The sequence below is a fragment of the Vicia villosa genome, linkage group LG5 (assembly GCF_029867415.1).
Source record: "Vicia villosa cultivar HV-30 ecotype Madison, WI linkage group LG5, Vvil1.0, whole genome shotgun sequence".
NCBI classification, from domain to species: Eukaryota; Viridiplantae; Streptophyta; class Magnoliopsida; order Fabales; family Fabaceae; genus Vicia; species Vicia villosa.
The window spans coordinates 68,873,733-68,891,097 of NC_081184.1; positions in this window are offsets into that span (position 1 = coordinate 68,873,733).

The window sequence follows — 17,365 nt, forward strand, 5'->3', positions numbered from 1 at the left end:
TTAGAAAATTTTTCTAAGTGTTTTTCATGGTTTTTTCCAAACTTTGAAAGGGAATAACTCAAAATTTCACCTACAAACTGAAAAAAACTTCCAACATGAAAGTTGTAGATTTTGATCCAATAAACAACTTTGACACATATAATTTTTTTTCATAAGATCAACCATTTAAGAGATATGGAGCTTCAAAGTTGGTATCTTATGAAAATTTCACTTAAAACTTCATTTTCTTCAAAGTTTATGGAACTTTTTCACCCACTTCCTTAAGGATCTTGAAGAAACTTTCAACTAGGGTTTTGAAGTGTGTAATATGAGCTTTCCAAAATGTCTAAGAGCATGAAAAAATATGGAGTGTAGCCATGGTTTTGAATTTTGCCATTAGTGAACTTTTCACTTGAAATTTCAAGTCATTTTGCCAAAGTTATGAACCAAATTGCCAAATGATCCAAATAATGATGCATAGATGCAATGATTGAAGACATTTTCTGATTTGAAGATCAGAATGGAAGAGATAAGAAGCTTGGCAAAATAACCATGGTTAAGTCACTTTTAACCATTTGCATTTAATGTGAAAGATTCCATTTTATCTCTTAAGCCAAATCATCATTTCTTTGATCAACTTGCAAAGCTCTTCATTCAGAATCCTTGGCCTATAAATAGAGGTTCAAATCACTCTTCAAATCACACCAAAACCTCACAATTATAGGTTTTCTCTCTTCTTTCTTGAATTACAAGTCATGTGTTTCAAAGTGAGGTAGAAAACTCAACCTCCAAACCTTGCAAGTTCTGAACAAAGTGATGCTTCCCACAACTTCTAAATGTCAAATGTGATGTGTTTGAATCACTCATACACCCAAAAACACCTCAAATCTCAGAATCACTACCTCACTTCCATAATTGCATATATTGAACCTTATCATGCCAAAATCCATACCAAGCCATATCTGTCCAAACTAACACTCCTGGATCCCTTTGGATCGGTTGTAAAAAACTGTTTTTTCGATTTCAATAAAAGTAATGCTTGTTCTCCAAAAACATTATGCTCAAAATTTATTAATATTAGCATCAAAATAATCAAAGTGCATTATTTTTAATCATGACTCACAAAATAATAAATGCTTAAGAACATAAATTTGAAGCAACCAAGTATAAATATATTAAAGTTGTCACTCGTCAAATTACAAAAAAAATACTATGAACGTTGTCCTAATATTCTCCACAGATCAAAAAGTAGTTTAGACTTCAACATTAATATTTTCAAACAAACTCTAATAATTAAAATTTATGGGTTGAGCAATATTTAACTCAAAACACACACACACACACACACACACACACACACACACACACACACACACACACACACATATATAAATATATATATATATATATATATATATATATATATATATATATATATATATATATATATATATATATATATCAACATGCTTAAAACTTAAGGTACATACACTTTTTTCATACTTCCTTCTACACCTTTTGTGGATTTGATCACAAACTTTGGCGTTAGAATGTTAATCTTGAAGGTCCACCCTCACGCTCTAGGGACTTGCGCCACCACATTAGAAGTCCATCACCGCAATACATCCGCAAATCTTAAGCCTAAACAAAACATTTGGAACACTACTATGGAAAACACTTATAACAACGGTTGTGAAATACATATAATAACGGTTGTATGTCTGTTGTTAGGTACCGTGTGAGTGTAAGTATGCTGCTTTCCACCAAGGGTGTCTGAGTGTGGTGAAATACTAGGTAGCGCACTACCTATCACAATGGTTAACTTAAACAACTATTGTGATATATATAAAGGGTCATGTATTCGAAACTCAACAACAACAATTTTTTTCACCACCCTTGTAAAAGATAATCATTGTGGTATGTATACATGAGTTTATTATAAAATATGTGGATTGCTTGTTTTTTCCTACCTCTCACTAAACATATACAACCATTAAAATTGATGTATAAGATAATAGTTTGATAAATTAAATTATTCTTGAAAAAAAAACTTAATCGAACCACTGTTTATTTTGTTCCGAATTCTTCAAAGAAACGATTAATTCTTTTCTAGTTTATTTTGCAAAGCATTAATATGTTGACCAATTTGTAGTCATTATTATGATGACAGTGATAATGATGAGTCAGAATTTCTCACCAAATTTGATGTTTTTTAATATAAACTAAAAGAGAATGAGCTGTTGCTTTGAATAATTTAGGGCATTGAACCAAGTTCTATGTGTTAAAGAGCGAGAGATGAATTACGAGACAGATGCAATTCGAAAAATATTGATTGATCTAAGATAGTTTTCAAATATAACTTAGTTTTCAAATTATTATTTTCTAAATCAATTTAAATGAATGCATGTTCAATGTAGGGTTAGCGAAACAAGCAATCTACATACAATATAATAAACTCAACTGCATCTTCTATCAATCTACATAAGAAATTAATGTTGTAAGATTCATAAAAACAAAACATTGCTAAGTCGCAAGAAGGTTTTTTCTTGTGCCATAACAATGTTTTGTTCTTGTTGTCAGAAACATTTATGAACAACAACAACATACAACAATATTTATCAACAAAATAACAACAACATATAACAATATTTATCAACAAAGCAACAACAACATACTAAAACATATCAACTCATAAATTTTTTCATGACCACACCTTTTATTGAAAAGATTCATGGAAAATGAAGACGAAGAAATGATCAACTTTGTGTTGTTATGAAAAAATACAAGGCGGGTGAGCTTCAACAATAACTTCGTCCTTCTTGTATTTTTTTCTCCATAGCAACCCAAACCATTTGTAAACCATACATATAGTATGCACTTTCTTGAGTTAATTTTGTCAATAATTCTTTGCTTGATAACTTTCTCATTATTATTTCTCATATATATATATATATATATATATATATATATATATATATATATATATATATATATATATATATATATATACCTCGTACAGGATTCACAACAATTTGGATGGCACTTGTATTGTCAGCACGATGAGAGCTTCCCTTCAAGTAACGAATTATACGACGAACTGCTGCCAAGTGAAAGTGGCGAGGATAGTGCATGAATTGACTTATTTGTTGAACAACAAACGATATGTCAGGGTGAGTAATAGTCAAGTAATTAAGGCTACCCACGAGTTGACGATACAAAAAGGGATCATGAAACAGATCACCATCATCACGATGATATTTAACATTAACCTCAAGAGGAGTATCCACTGGATTAGTCGATTGGAGACCAGCCATAGAAATTAAATATGTGGCATACTTGTGTTGATGGAGGAATATACCCTTGGATGTAGAGTGAACCTAAAGACCAAGAAAATAATGCAAATTACCAAGATATTTCATATGAAACGATGCTTGTAACTACTGTTTAAGGCTTTCAAATCGAAGCATTATCAGAACTATTAATAATCATATCATCAACATAAAGAAGAAGTAGGACAGTTCCACTATATGTTCGATGAATAAATATAGAAGAATTATATTGACTCTAAGTAAAGGAGAACCCGAGTAGAGTGGAGCAGAATTTTTCATACCATGTTCCATCTTCCCCTCATCAAGTATTAGGAACTTAAATAGGGGTAACTGTTGTACCCCAATTTTTTACCACTGAGATCCCACTCTATTCCAAATAGTAGAATCATAATCATCATCATGCATACATCATTTGGTAACCAAAAATACCAAAAAATTGTTTGTTTGTTGCTTGTGTTCCAAGACAGGAGACAGGTCAAAAGGATGAAGGATAGAAAAACACTTAGAAAGGGGGGGTTTGAATAAGTGTAGTTTAAAAACTTGAAAGATAAAAACAATTTGCACAGTTATTTTTATCCTGGTTCGTTGTTAACTAAACTACTCCAGTCCACCCCCACGGAGTGATTTACCTCACCTGAGGATTTAATCCACTAATCGCAACAGATTACAATGGTTTTCCACTTAGCCCACGACTAAGTCTTCTAGAGTATCCTGATCACAACCTGATCACTCTAGGAACAAATGCTTAGACACAAGCTATGACTTTCTTAGAGTATCCTGACCACCACGTGATCACTCTAATTACAACTGCTTAGACACAAGCTAAGACTTCCTAGAGTATCCTGATCAACACTTGATCACTCTAGTTACTTACAAATTAATGTAATCAATTCTAAGAGTATTACAAATGCTTCTGAAAAGCTATAATCACAACAGTGATATTTCTCTTAACGTTTAAGCTTAATCTCACTAATATATTACAACAGCAATGTAGTGAGCTTTGATGAAGATGAAGTTTCTGAGCTTTGAATTTGAACAGCGTTTCAGCAAGTTTTTCAGAATTGGTTCTTTTTCAAAATCGTCAACCTTGCTTCTCATCAGAACTTCATATTTATAGGAACTTGAGAAGATGACCGTTGGGCGCATTTAATGCTTTGCGTGTTCCGTACAACATTGCATTTAATGTTTCACGCTTTTGTCAACTACCTCGAGCCTTGTTCACGCTGTGTCTACTGACGTTGCCTTTAATAGCTTCCAACGTTCCTTTTGTCAGTCAGCGTAGCCTGCCACCTGTACTTTCTTCTGATCTGATGTCTGTGAATATAATATTTGAATATCATCAGAGTCAAACAGCTTGGTGCATAGCATCTTCTTGTCTTCTGACCTTGAAGTGCTTCTGAGCGTGATACCATGAGAACTTCAGTGCTTCTGCTTCTGACCTCAAGTTCTTCTGATGCTTTCATAGACCCATGTTCTGATTCTGCCTTGACCATCTTCTGATGTCTTGCCAGACCATGTTCTGATGTTGCATGCTGAACCTTCTGAGACAAAGCTTCTGAGCGCTGATTTGTGCGTACACTTTATATATTTCCTGAAAGGGAATTTGCAATGTATTAGAGTACCACATTATCTCACACAAAATTCATATCCTTGTTATCATCAAAACTAAGAATATTGATCAGAACAAATCTTGTTCTAACAGAGGAGACTGAGCAAATTAGGGTTTTGAGGCCCACAAAAAAAGTTCAAAAATCATCCTTTGTTCAAATGGTCCTTCCATCAAAATCAAGGCCCAAGGATGGCCCAATTCAAGATCAACAACTTCCAAACTTATCTGGTGCCCAAATTACGGTTTTGACCTAATTCAACTAGAGGGTTGACTTTTAATCAGGACATAGCTCCGTAGCTGAAACCATGATTCAAGGGCCTCCAAATCAACATTATAATCCATTTATATCATCCATTTAAAGATAAGATCTTGATTCCTGTAGGATCCACAGAATTGATGTTCATTTGGAAAAAGTCAACTGTGAGAAAATTGGTCAACCATGGACTTTTGAAGATCAAAATCATTAACATATGATTAACGAAGTCATTTGACCAAGAAAAATTAAGAAAATTCATCAAGAATCAAAAAGTCAACAAAAGTTAAAATTAGGGTTTTTAAGTGATTTTAACCTCACTTTGGGAACTTTAAATTTCACCTACAAACTCAAAAATCTTCCAACATGAAAGTTGTAGATCTTGATCAAACAAACAACTTTGTCACTAATAGAATTTCATCAAAAAGTGATTAATTTGAGAGATACTGGATTAAGAAGTTTATGTTCAAAAAATTTAGGGTATGATTGGCTGAGGGAAGAAGTTAAGAAGAGAGAAATAAGGGAGAGTGAGTGTAATAAGAAAGAAAGATGAGAGAAATATAGTATATTTAAGGTATTGTTTGGTTAAAGATATATAGAATATAAATAGAGAAGAGAGAAGTGTTGATTAATTTCAAAAGTACTAAACTACCCTTATATTGGAAAAGTTGTCTAACTCATATTTTTATTCTATTTTCATTAATTTCAATTAATCAATTAGATAATTAGTCTTGTTTTATTTGATTGGATAATCTAAAATATAATCAAATTAGTTAAACTATTTAAAGTAATTAGTTTTTTCTTAAAACACAATTAATTAATTGAAAATTAAATTATCGTTAATTACATATAATTATATAGAAAAGATAAAGAAAACAAGGGACGTTAATTTTTCTATGAGAAAAAGAGGAACTAAAACAACAATATCATATAAAAACAATAGTATAGTTTTGAAAAGCAAACAAAATAAAGGATGAGGGATAAAGCCATAAGGGTATTAATTGGAAAAGTGTAAAAATATTAGCATTTTTCACAGACTCTCTCCATTTGAGCGAAGAAAAGGAAAAGCAGTAGGTCCCACCAAAATCCTATCTCTCATCCCTATTTCTTACCATTCGAAACAAGAGAAGTTTCCCATCTCTCTTCAACTTCTCTCTCAGCAACTCTCTCTTCTCTATTTCACTTGTGACCATTTTTCACCATGATCCAAAAGGAGTTTGACAAAATTACGGACAAGTGGATTGAACTATGTAGCAAGGGCTTTCCAAAGAGACCATTAGAATGAAATTTAATTACTTGAGCTATGAGATATGATTTTTCAAAGAAGGCTCCATGACACTTGAATTCAAGCCATGAACATGAAGAACAAAGTTTGATTTTTGATTCAAATCTGAAGAATCTTCAAAGTACAGGTCCTCTAACTTATTTAAAACACCATAATCAAAAGATTAAACTCTATTTTGAGCTATGATCCAAGTGCTTAAGGCATTATCCAAGTGATCATTCCATTATTGGCATAAAGATCACACTTCCATTTTGAAAAAAAAGCTTTAATCATAACAAATTTTCTCTTGAGCCACTACAATGTTTATTCTGCAGTAAAGGCATTTCAAATACCACAAGAAAGCTCCTAATGTTCAGAATGAAGTAACACAAGCATGTTTGAGCCTTGTACCACACCATGGGAAACACAATTTTCTCCTTTCTTCACAATTAAGCAAGATGGTGCAAGTATCACATGGGAGTTCAAATGGATCAGATTTTTCTCCTTTCTATAAATAAAGGGCATTTTTCAATGCATCTCTTACACCAGATTTCTCCAAGTGACCATACAAATTGAGATTCTCCTTCTTTCTAACTTTTCATTTTTCAAGTGATTTTGAGTTCTATAAGTTCTGGGTGTCAACTAAGCTTTCCAAAAGCTTCTAATAATCATTTAGAAGTTGTCAATCATCTCCACCACCTTCCAAAACACTCCTAACCAAAAATCACCTTCAAACCTCCATTAAAGAGCCATTTGAAGCCTAAAACTTCCAAAACTCAAACCATAAACACATTGACCAAACTATCACTTCAGATAGCTTATATACATCAAATATAAGCTATCGAAACACTCACTCAAGACCTGTAACCTCTTAAGCACCAACTTCCATTTTTACATACCTTACTTGCATTTGAAGTTGTTTTAAGCCAAACAGTCTATTTCAATCCAAACTAATCATCCAAATACCTCACATATCATTCATATAAGCTATCCAAATCAGAAAACAACATATGTAATCACATAATCATCATTCACCATTGTTACTTGCTTGAGTTCTAGGTACCACCGGGTTCAAGGTTCTGGGCACTTTCAATCTATCTTGAGCATTCAGTTAGCATCATTGGAGGTATTTGTCATACCCCAATTTTTGACCTAAGATACCATCTCATATCATTTGCATATGCATCATTTGCATCTCTAACAAATTGCATAGCTTGTGTTTGTTACTTGTGACTCAGCAGGATTTAATCAGGAAATCACTCATCAGTACAAGTAACAATCAATTAAGGTTTTGTTCTCCCTTCATCTCAAATGAATCACCTTCATCAATAATCAACATTTGGTCCTCAGAGATTCATTTCAACAAGCTCAACAGCTTTGAATCGACTGAATTAGGGTTTTGACTGAAGACAGCACACTCTTGACTTTTGCTCAGAATTTGACCTAATGGCTTGGGACATGATATCAAGACCTCAAGTGCATCATTTTGACCTAATCCATTGGCTCATAACATCTCCTACACAAAGATTGATCAGGCAAATCCTCAGATCAGGGTTTTGAACTATCAGGGACTGAAATCAGGGATCACATTTGGGAAACCCTAAAAATCCCCAGGAAGTCAATCAAAGGTTTCAATCATCCTCAAATAACCCCTATGACAACATCCAATGGAAATTACATCTCAATGCAAGATCCACAGTCATCAATTTCATCAGGTCGACAATTAGGGTTTTTGACCTAATTCACTGAATAACTGACTTTTTAATCAGGACATGGTGTCACAACTCAATCCATGGCTCAATATCCTCTAATGCTTCAATATGATCCATTCATACCATTCATTTGGTGAAGGGTAGCTTGTTTCATTTGAAATCTCCAGAAACGCGATTCGTCTGAAAAAGTCAACTGTACAAGATCACCATTGACTTTTGGGGAATTTTGGTCAACTATGACTTTTGAAGTTTTAAATCATCAATATATGATATATGAAGTCATTTGATCAAGAGAAATCAAGAAAATCAATCAAGAATCAAAAAGTCAAAAGTTTGACTTTCATACTTAGAAAATTTTTCTAAGTGTTTTTCATGGTTTTTTCCAAACTTTGAAAGGGAATAACTCAAAATTTCACCTACAAACTGAAAAAAACTTCCAACATGAAAGTTGTAGATTTTGATCCAATAAACAACTTTGACACATATAATTTTTTTTCATAAGATCAACCATTTAAGAGATATGGAGCTTCAAAGTTGGTATCTTATGAAAATTTCACTTAAAACTTCATTTTCTTCAAAGTTTATGGAACTTTTTCACCCACTTCCTTAAGGATCTTGAAGAAACTTTCAACTAGGGTTTTGAAGTGTGTAATATGAGCTTTCCAAAATGTCTAAGAGCATGAAAAAATATGGAGTGTAGCCATGGTTTTGAATTTTGCCATTAGTGAACTTTTCACTTGAAATTTCAAGTCATTTTGCCAAAGTTATGAACCAAATTGCCAAATGATCCAAATAATGATGCATAGATGCAATGATTGAAGACATTTTCTGATTTCAAGATCAGAATGGAAGAGATAAGAAGCTTGGCAAAATAACCATGGTTAAGTCACTTTTAACCATTTGCATTTAATGTGAAAGATTCCATTTTATCTCTTAAGCCAAATCATCATTTCTTTGATCAACTTGCAAAGCTCTTCATTCAGAATCCTTGGCCTATAAATAGAGGTTCAAATCACTCTTCAAATCACACCAAAACCTCACAATTATAGGTTTTCTCTCTTCTTTCTTGAATTACAAGTCATGTGTTTCAAAGTGAGGTAGAAAACTCAACCTCCAAACCTTGCAAGTTCTGAACAAAGTGATGCTTCCCACAACTTCTAAATGTCAAATGTGATGTGTTTGAATCACTCATACACCCAAAAACACCTCAAATCTCAGAATCACTACCTCACTTCCATAATTGCATATATTGAACCTTATCATGCCAAAATCCATACCAAGCCATATCTGTCCAAACTAACACTCCTAACACCATCCATATACTTCATATGAATGATCCAAACACTCACCAGCAATCTGAAACACCTCCATCTTCAAATTCGATTCATACTTGAAGCAACTGCAGTTCGGGTGCCATGGCCATGCTCAGATGAATTCAGCTTGTTCCAGACATCCAGACACCTTCCATAATCATCATTGAAGCTATCCAGATTGATACAAAGCATCTGTAACACTTATATTGAAGAATCAAATCTCCAGTTTGGCCGTTTTTGAAGGTAAGTCACTTGAACTTCAAACTCTATCATACATGCATCATAAATGAAAAACCGCCATGCCATCTTGTTTCTGCATATGTATGGATCATTAACCCTCAATCAATTGCAACTTATCATGCACACACACGATTTCAGATTGAAACTCAAAATTAGGGTTCTTCGTGTTCATCAGAAAATTGATAGCCTTAGAGATAAAATAAATGCAATTAAATGATACCATCATGTTCCTGGTGAAAAATCGAGCAAGATAGGCTATTCACTCTATCCAAACAATTCAGTTTTCAGAATTTTCAAATTTGAATTGGGTATGTGTTCTTGGCGCCAGATTTTGAAACTGAAATTAGAAATTGATTCAAAAATATAATTGATTCGTTGCAAATACTAAACAGACCACGCGCGTGGTCCAGTTGGTCATGTTTTTGAGTGGTGAGCGTGAGGTTGTGGGTTCAAACCCTTGTGGAGACAAAACCAATTTTTTTAGTCCCTATTTTCTTTGATTTTCTTCACAACTTCAATTAATTATTTAACTAACCAAATTAACTCATTTTTTATTCATTTTTTGCATACCTCTCACTTAATATATATATTTTAAGAATATCAAAAAAAATCATCAAAAAATATTTATTTGATACATTTTTTAATAGTTTTAAAATGACTTGTTTTTAGGTAATTTTAATACTTTTAAATATTATTTTCCATTTGATTTTCAAAATTAATCATTTGTAAATATTTTTTGAAGCAAACCCTAATCATTTAAGTGTTAATTGAAGATAATCTTTTGTTTATCTTGATTAAATTGACTTCTTTCAAAATTTAAATCGTTTTAAAACAAGCGATCGCGATTCTTTTCAAAAACGCTAAACCACTTCTTTGATTAAATCTTTTTAATTGATCAATTGATTTTCAAAACGAACTGGGCCTCTCGAATATTAGAGAGTATAAGTCCCTTTCCTCTTTCTTTTCACAGTTTTCCTTTGTACAGAAAACTTTTTTCAAATTACTTCCAAACAGTTTTTAAAACAATAAATCTCACATCTTTTTTTCAAAACGAACTGGGCCTCTCGAATATTAGAGAGTATAAGTCCCTTTCCTCTTTCTTTTCACAGTTTTCCTTTGTACAGAAAACTCTTTCAAAACAATACTTTTCAAACTGTTTTCAAAACGACGAAACGACGCGTCTGTAAATAAAACAATCAACCATGTTTTATAAAATATACCACGGGCCTCCATGTAGGTATAAGCCCCAAGCCTTTTGTACATACCCATTCCAGTACATGAAATTAGGTATTTCATTGTACGTCTTTTGTACATATCTCAATCAGTTTGTTTTTTAACTTTGAATAACAAACCAAAATGAAGGTTTCTTTAAATCTTCCCAAAAATACCATGGGCCTCCATGTAGGTATAAGTCCCAAGCCTCTTGTAAATACCTGTTTACATAGCTGTGAATAAACTCAAGTGGACTTCTCCCCGAGTGTGAGTCCCGAGCCCTGTGTATACAAATGGATCATGCTTACAGGTATATTTCCTTCATAAACTCCATTATATACACACACTTTGTCATATATGTATAACTGTTCATATTTGTTCATGTACTTGTTCATGTTTGTTCGTACTTGTTCATACTTGTGATTGTGTTATATATACTTGTTCAACTTAGTACAACACTAGGTTCCCCATAGCCTCCTATTGGGCTTCGTGCAAAGAATCTCCCTAGTTAGGTTAGGAAATAGAGTATGGTTTCCCGGTGAAATCGCTCTAAGAGCTCAAACCAACTATACCATGCCTCCCCTTGGGCTTTGTACAAACGAGTGACCCTCCCATAGCCTCCTCTTGGGCTTACAATGCAAGGACCCTGGATTGTCCCTCCCATAGCCTCCTCTTGGGCTTACAATGCAAGGACCCTCGGATAGCCTCCTCTTGGGCTTCGTACAAGGACCCACGGGCTTCTTATAAGCATCCCCAATATTCAAATCAAAATACCCTAGGAGATTAGACATTTTTCATCTCTATGCTAGGAGTATCTCTTATATATCATCACAAACAATCAATCAATCAAACTTTTTTGCCACAAGTCTGGCTAATCAATCAATCTTCTTTTGCCACAAGGCTGGCTAATCAATCAAAACTGCTTTACCACCGTACTGGATGATTAATCAAAGTTTTTGTCACAAGGCTGACTTCATTGAAACTTTTGCCACGAGGCTGGCTGGTTAATCAAAACTTTTTGTCACAAGGCTGACTTCATTGAAAGTTTTTGCCACAAGGCTGGTTAAACAAACAAAAATCAAACAGATGTATGTGATGATATAGATTAGATACATCTAGCATTTAGACGACATTTGTCTATTTTCCTTTGCTTCCACTAGCATAAGTGGGAACTACGATTGCTCTGACTTTCTCAACATCCCTTTGAGAATACGTAGGCACAAGGTCGATCCTTGGCGAGCAAAACAAAACAAAAAAAACCATTCAAACCTTAGCACCCGTAGACCCGAGCTACAGATGCTCTGATTCCCTCCAAGGGATATGTATGCAGAGGATCGCGATGATCTTTGCGAGCATAATCAAACAAACACCTTAGGTCCCACCTTTTTCTCACAAGAACCTCCACCATAACAAGAATGGAATAAACAAAACAAAGAAACCTATAGAGTACTATAGATACGTTGGGTGCTAATACCTTCCCTTCGTATAACCAACCCTCTTACCCAAGATCTCTCCCCACTTTTAAGGTTATTGCAGCTTTTTTCCTTTTCCTCTTTTGGAAACAATAAAAAGTTTGGTCGGTACAAAAGAAAAATCATTTTTTTGAGCACTCGAGCCCAAAGAAGGCATCAGGTGTCTCATTTAGAAAGACAACGATTTTTCGCCCGCGACAGTATTCAGGTCACTCGCACACTTCTGAAACATCTCCATGGTCTAGATCGATCACTTCTTTAGAGGTACATTTCCGAAACTTGCATTTAGTAATTTACGTACTCATTTTTATAAAGTTTGATAACAATTTACCCAGAATCATGTAGGGATTAATAGCCATAAGATTTTAGGGCTTGATTGTTTGTGTTAAGAATTTAATTTTGAAAATAAATTTTAGGGTTCTTAGTATTTCTTTATAAATTCAAGAGCTAGGGTTTGAATAAATTGTTGTTAGTTACATGGTCAGATTCATGTCTTAATGCCGAACATATTGATGTTTTATTTTTTTGAAATTGATAAAAAAGTGAAGGATTTTGAATTTGAATACCATTGTTGTTGTTGTTGTTGCTGAACGAGGAAGAAGGAGATGGAGTTTGGCTCCATTTTCCATTTTTGAAAATTCAGTTTATTTTATATGTAATTGAAGTCATGTTTATAACGACTACATCGTTATTTTTTTCTTCACATTTTCACACTTGTTTTGCTATGTATTGAATTGGAATGGGCCTAATGACAAGCGCTTGTGCTTAGCCCAGTTGGTTAAGTTTTGTAAAGCAAGCGTGAGGGCCTGAGTTCAAATCCTAGCAAGACCAAAAGCTTTTTTTTAACACTAAGTTTATTTCTTTTTCATTCAATCTTTGAAAAATCATTAAAAATAGAAAAATTAATCTTTTTAACTTGATTTTTTTTGTGTTGTTTATTTATGTTGCCTATTTTTATATTATGATTAAAAAATCCAAAAATATTATTTATTTTACCATTAAAAATTAATCAAAAATAAGTCCTTTTTAGGTGTTTTAAAATATCAAAAATCATTTTCTTTTTAATATCTTCTTCAAATAGTTTGCTAATATTTTTTATGAGTGTCATTCTAGGGTTAGAATCATGTATCCTTGATTTCATCATGTACCCTTAGACCAATTCTCTTTTAGAATTTGGTATTTTAATCATTAAAAATCAATTAGGTTTAGGTGTGATTTCAAAACTCTAATTTAAAAAACTTTTTAATCTTTATTTATCCATGCTAAATGTGATTTTTTTACCTTGATGTAAATATGCTTGTTGACTTTCATCTTGTATTTTTGTATTTGTCATTCATTCTATTATCATTGTATATTCTTTGTTTACTAACCCACATGCATAAGATTCATATCCATCATCTATCATATTCATTCATACATGAATTAATCCAAATGTATTAAACATCCTTGTCCATTATCATTTGAGCTTACATTGATTATCATACTCACTTGTTTGTCTTTTGTGACACATGTTATCACACACACACTTGAGGTATCTATTGATTGATTACTTAAAGTTGTTGTTGAAAACTCCAAAAGAATGGGAATGGTAATGACTAAAATTGTTAAGGTACTCAAACTCTTTTCCAAATCTCTTTTACTTTGTGCTTAATATTGTTAAAGCTTTACACTTGTTTAAAAATGGTTTTGTATTGTTAAAGCTCAACCTTTTTAAACTTAACTTTGGTTTTGTATTGTTAAAGCTCAACCAACCCTTTGTTTTAAAAACTTGGTACTAAGAGGAGAATTATTCCCGGCGAAACTACTCTTAGTCCATTGACCTTGTATTGTTAAAGCTTGGTCCCATTTTATTAAACTTGTTAAGTATTGTTAAATCTTAAGATTTAAAAAAAACCCATTGAGTATTGTTAAAGCTCAACACCCAAAACAATTTTGGCCACTTTGGCCCTTTTATTATCCTTTTAAGAGGAACTACAAAAGCTCTGACTTCCCTTTTCTTAAAAGGGGTATGTAGGCCTAAGATGCGATGTCTTATCGAGCTCACTTTCAAAAACTTCTTTTCCCATCCTCACACTCTATTTAAACAAAATCACATATGAGGGGTGCTTAAAACCTTCCCCTTGTATAATAAACCATCCATACCCAAACCTCTGTTAAGTTTATTATTTTTTATTTTAAAAACTTTTGTAGGTTTTATTCGCTCTTTCTCCCATTCCTTTTGGAAACAATAAAGCGCGGTGACAACTCTATTTTAAAACAAATGAGCTAAGTCTATTCACCGACTTTAGTCTCACAAATTTAACCTCTACAAAAGGCATTTTTCACATTCATTTGATGAAGAGACCACCCATTAGAAGCGGCTATAGAGAGTACTGTTCGAATAAATGTCATTTTGGCAATCGTTGCAAATGTCTCATCATAAAGTTCCTCATTCATTACTTTTATCCAGCGCAAGTCTTTAACAGCCTGTGCATAACAAGTAGGAATAGATATGCTAGATAGTGAGGCAGTCAGAGAAGTATCTGAGGAATCATACGTGTATGGTGAATATTTATCTGGTGCTTTAAATATTCGACCAGAGCGTCGTTGTTCGGTCATTTCAGGATCAGGTGGCAGATTTCTGTCGGGAGGGGCAGTGGGAACCTGTTTTCTGCGTTGTCTGGCATATATTATTTCTGGTTTGTAACTTTCTATAGACAGAGGCAAAACAAACAAATTAGGAAGAATAGAAATACAATTTGTGGCAGGAGAAAGAGAATGAAACATATATTGATTATAAAAAAAATGTAACATTCCGAGAAACTCGAAAACGATGATTAGAAACATCATAACACACAAAACCTTTATGAGAGTTTCTATATCCCATAAATGCATATTGAATAGATTGTGCTCTAAGCTTATTTTGTTCAAACGGAGGTAAGTGAACAAAACCACACATCCAAAAGTATGTAAATCACTATAATTAGGTTGAATTTTAAAAAGGCGAAAGAAGGAAGAATCAAAATCAATAACCATAGAAGGAATATGATTGATCAAGAATACAGCTGTGGAAAGAGCCTCTACTCAAAATCGGGATGGCACAGAAGCTTGAAGAAGTAAGGTGCACGTTACATCAAGCAAATGCCGATTCTTTCGCTCCGCCATCCCGTTTTGTTGAAGGGTATTGGGACAAGACCATTGAGACAAGATCCCTTTTTGTTATAGGTATCCCTGAAATTCATGATACATATACTCACCTCTCGAGTCATATAGAAAATTTTTAACACTTGCTTGGAATTGATTTTTAACATGTCAAAAACTTCTGAAACATAGAAAACACTTCAGACTTAGATCTGAGAAAATATATCCAAGTAAAGCGATTGTAATCATCAATAAATGTGACACAATATTTATAGTGAGCATGAGATGCTGCAGGAGACATTCCCCACACATCATTATGAATCATCTCAAAACAAGTAGAAGCACGATGAGCACCTGACGGAAAAAGAAGTGTTTTACTTTTGGACAATTTGCAAACGGAACATAAAACAGAAGTTGGACAATCATGTTTATTTCCCAACAAACCAATTTTAAATAAACGAGACAAAACAATAGAATTTGGATGGTCCAATTTTCTATGCCAATCCTCATAAGAGTTCAAAACAGTATTACACATAAAAGATAAATGACTAGAACAAAACTGGAGCGGAAACATTCTTCCCACCTTTCCCGACACCTGCTCTTGCACAAGACAACCAACACGAGAAAAATTAACATCACAATTGTTATCCACCAATTGACCAACCGACAATAAGTTGGAAGCAAGTCCGGGTGATACAAGCACGTCACGAAAGTTAGAGTTTATATCACCATGCATCAATTAAAAGCAATTACCACATCAAATCACCATTAATTTCATAATGTTTATCTCATTATCAAGACTACCCCAAAACCTCCATAATCCTACAACTATCTAAACCTTAAATCAATTAAAATAAAAATGATAAAACTCCCCTTACCTTAGAATTATGGTTTGATTTTGAATTCTCTTCATGTTCTACCGATATCCCTCTTCTCCTCTGGCCTCTCTTTGCCCTAGTCTTTTCTCTCATTCACGTTCCTTCCAAACTTTTTACGACTGAATGAATATCTCTCTTTTTACCCTAGTTTAACCCTTGGACCCTTTCTATGGTCTTTCCATTTTTCCCTCACTTACAATTCACAAATGACCATCCTTGCCCTTATCATCTCTAACACCAACTCACCTTTATTTTGTGAATAAAATAATAATAATAATACTAATTCTAAATAATATTATTAAATCTAATTAACCCAGCTTATTATTTAAATTCAAATAATTATAATTCTAAATAAATAGACTAATTATCTAAAATATAATTAATCCTCATAACCCTCTTATTCACAAACACTTCAAAAATACTCATCATAAAGCAATTAAACAATAATCTAAATATTTTGGGGTTTTACCAGGAGCATTTGAGCTTACAAGTAATCAAAAACAAGGTCAAACAACCAATCAAACCAAGTATCGTGAAGAGAATCATCAAAATAATATCACAAATTAACAAAAGTCAACATAAGCAACTAGGGGCATTTTGGTCATTTCACATAATTGAAAAAATCAATCAAAATAGAATTCTAAAACCCTAAAAATATTAAAGTAAGTGTGTCAAGGCATTTTGTATTTTTTATCATGAAGAAAACAAAATCAAAACTAATTCTAAAATTAAAAACCAAGTATTATTATTTTTTAATCATTTTCTCAATTTTTAAAATGCTAAAGAATTAAAAATAAATGCCAAAAAATACCATGATAAAATCAAGAAAATTAAAATTGACATTCTAAAATATTATTGGTGATTTAGAGCATTTTTTGTCATTTTTTATGTGTATTAAAAATATTAAAAAGAAATTAAAACAAAACATTTAGAAAAAGAAAATAGAGCTAAATGGGCCAGGGGGTGCAAGCTGAATTTTGGATG